The sequence below is a fragment of the Tupaia chinensis genome, unplaced genomic scaffold, assembly GCF_000334495.1.
Source record: "Tupaia chinensis unplaced genomic scaffold, TupChi_1.0 Scaffold000294_5, whole genome shotgun sequence".
NCBI classification, from domain to species: Eukaryota; Metazoa; Chordata; class Mammalia; order Scandentia; family Tupaiidae; genus Tupaia; species Tupaia belangeri.
Window position 1 is genome coordinate 3,699,831 of NW_006159782.1, and position 3,395 is coordinate 3,703,225.

At 55.2% G+C, this 3,395-nt stretch overlaps 1 long non-coding RNA gene across 1 annotated transcript; it reads right to left on the minus strand.

Moving 5' to 3' along the window:
• Nucleotides 1-1,076: 1,076 nt before the first annotated feature.
• On the minus strand, nt 1,077-3,308 carry LOC102483770 (uncharacterized). Its single transcript, XR_334871.1, has 3 exons — nt 3,032-3,308; nt 2,365-2,489; nt 1,077-1,358 (listed from the first exon to the last, which is right to left on the minus strand). It is a non-coding gene; the product is annotated as an uncharacterized LOC102483770 (long non-coding RNA).
• Nucleotides 3,309-3,395: the final 87 nt, after the last annotated feature.

Below are 3,395 nucleotides of genomic sequence, written 5' to 3' on the forward strand. Positions count from 1 at the left end.
CTTTGTCCATCCTCTTTTATTCAAAAAAGTAGTTTTCTTTTTTTTTTTTTTTGCCCTAGGGCATGTGCACTTGCTGGAGAGACAGAGAGGGACAATGAGAGGAAAAGTGAGAAATCGCCCCCCAGGAGAGATGGCCACGCCACAATCCCTTCTCTTCCATTCTCTTCCTGGGATTTTGGGCATGCATGAACACTTGCCCGATGTGATTTTCTTTTTCTTTTCTTTTTTTTTTTTTTATAGATTTTCACTATAGGGTGTGTGCGCTCGCCAGACAAACAGAGAGAGACATAGAGACAGAAAGCGAGAAATCAACCCCCAGGGGGGATGGTCACGCCGCATTCCCTTCTCCTCCATTCTCCTCTTGGGATCTTGGGCACACACACACGCGCCCGGCGTGAATTCTAAGCCACCGGGTCCGGGACGCGAACCGCAGTTGACTACGTGGGAGTCCAGCGACATAGCCATTACGCTAACTGCTGGTTCCCAACCCGATGTGATTTTCAAGCCACCAGGTCCAGGACTAGAACCATGGACGGCCATGTGGGAGTCCAGTGCCTTAACCACCCCACCACCTGCTGGCCTCCACCCTCCCTTTTCATGATAAAAAGAACACTGATCTGCTTATGGGACCAGCGAAAGGCTGGTCTGAGTGCCGGAGGATGAACTCTGATCGTCTTACCCAGTCATGGGCATCTGACTCCCCTGGGCCCTGGTTGGTCCAGGTGTGCTCATGTGACCCAATTCTGGCTAATGGGATGTAAGAGGAAGTCTGCGGGGTATGCAGACAGTGTGACAATGGGGGCTATCCACCAGTAAAAAGACCGAGACCTCCAGGGAGACAGCCCTTCCCTCGTCTCCCTTCTGCTTTGAGAGCAGATGTGGTACGTGAAGGGCCCACGGTCGTCTTGCACTACCGGGCAATAATGACGGCGAGCCCAGGAAGAGCCGAAACGCCAGAGCTGACTTCGTCAAGCCAACTGTTGCCAACTCCCAGCTTTTCATCGTGGAAAGAACAAACCCTTGTTTTTCTCCCCTTAAGCCGATGCAAGATGGACTTTCTTTTCTTTTACTTGCTACTGAATGCATTCCTCTAGAACACACTGTCGTGTAGTCCAACGAAGGTCAGCTTTTACTCAACCTCATTTTTTGCCATCTTCGGGCGAGATGTTCAAATCTCTGAGCCTCCCTCCGTCTATAAAACGGAGGTAGAGACACCGTCTCCCCCAGACTGTCCTGAGGATTAGATGAGTCACAGGCTGTGAAATTACTCCATGGACCATGAAGGCTTCTGCAGAGAAAGGGATTGCTGTAGGCCTCTCTCCTGGAGGCCAGGGCTCCCCGGGTGAGGAACAAGTTAACTGTAGCAAGACAGAAGAAAGCGAGAAAGCACGCCTTAGAGCCGAGTGCTGGCCACGGAGAGGGTGCCTCACTGCCCCACCTGTTTCTGGGGAAGATTTCATTTGAGGGACAGCAGGCTGATCTGGCCAAGTGCTCAAGCTAGGGAGACCAGAGGTCTCTGCTCTTCCTTAAGCATGTTATAGTCTCTGTACCCTGGTTCCCTCCTTCAAAAAATGGGGCAAGTGATAACAGTGAATGAAACGGGAAGATGCATGCAAGGGCTCTGCAGATGCAAGTTGTCTCAGTCAGCATCACCACGCTAGCCCTGCGTAACAAAGCACCTCCGAACTCGACAGCATCGACCAGTGAGTGTGCATTTCTCCCGTACAGTCGGAGGGCTGACTGGACTTGGTCCAAGGTGTGAGCTGCATCCAGTTTTGCTGTACGTGCCTCTCGTCCTCTCTGGACCTATCTGATGTCCTCCTGATAGGCAAGAGCACACAAGGGCACCTGCCAAACATATTTCAGATTTCCGCTCATGTCTGGCCTGCTGCCACCTCACTGGACAGTGCAAGCCCATGACCAGGCACACGGTCCAGGCACCACCTGGGTCTGACTTCAGGGCAGTAAGAACTGAGGCCAGCACTGCAGTCGGGCATGGTCCCCGTGTTGTTCCAAGCACGAAAATTAGTGAACACTGGAATTTAGCAATGAGCTTCTGGTTACAACGAAGGCACCGCAGGGGATATGAAGTGAAGACACTGTCACCCTGCCCGCTTCTGAGATGTTAAGTTAACCCCACCATGTGCTGGGCCCTGGCTAGCTCCAGCTGGTAGTGGAGATACCCAGGCTGACACAATGGGATCCCTGCTCCCAAGAGGCCCACAGGCCACTGGCAGGTAAACCATCTCCAGACGGGGTGACAGGGCTGCCATGGTAGGAGACGGGGTTGTAGGCTCACTGGGGAGGTGGTCTCTCACCTTGTCGGAGGAGGAGGGGCAGGAGGAACGGGGAGAGAAGAGGTACCTGGACCTGGACTCTGGAGGATGAGGTGTGCTCAGCAAGCAGACAGGGAGCGAGGTGGAACGGCATGCACAAAGGCACTGAGACGCGGAGTTCTGCGTGGCTGCAGGGCAGATGTGGGCACAGGCCTGTGAAGAACAGGTGGGAGGCGGCCATGACACCGGTGACGTGTGCTGCCAGGCAGGAGCCCAGGGGACAGTCCACGGGCAGAACCATCTCTACCGGGCGTCTCCTCCTTGACGCCCCCTTGTCCCCTGTGTGTCCCTGTCATGACACTCATCCCCTCCCTGTGCGCTCATGGTCTGTTTGCCCCCGGGCTCCCTGAGACAGAGACTGGCTAGGGCCTGTGCACTGGTAGCACAAGGGAGCTTGACCTTGAGGCTGGCCAGCCCGCAGCAGGTGGACCCGGCCTGCCGGGGAAGGGAGTCTGCCGGGGTAGGAGGCAGCACCGGAGAGTTCTGGAAGGATAGTGAAGATACCTCTGCTCGCTGCAGGACTGGCTGAGTCTGGTTTGAGGGATGAGAGTAGATGGGGTTCAATCATTCACTCGTTTCCTGAGCTCCTACTATGTGTCAAGCCCTGTGCTGGGTCCTGGGGACAAAGACCTTGTGCAGAAGAACCCTAATCTAGCAGAGCAGATGCCAGAGGTTAGCGGGGCAGAGAGACTTACACCAGGCCAGGGGGTCGAAGCTACAAGTGTCAGGGGGCTCTCACATGGGCCTGGCTGCCAGACTCCTCCGGAGGGCTGGGATGGCTGACATCGCCCCCAGCTGGCATGGGGACACTGTGTGCATGTGCGCCCCTCCTCTGGTGAGAGTGTGTGTGCGTGTGTACCTGAGTCCGTGTGTGCACAGCTGTCGGTGGGTGTGGCCGGGAGCCTTTGCACCTGTGAGTGTATCTGTGTTTCGCTGTGCGTGTGTGTGTGTGTGTGTGTGTGTGTGTGTGTGTGTGTGGGGGGGGGGCGCGCGCGAGAGAGGTGTGATGTCTCTGTCTCTCTGGTTTGCACACATATCATCGAAAATTTTTTCAATAAC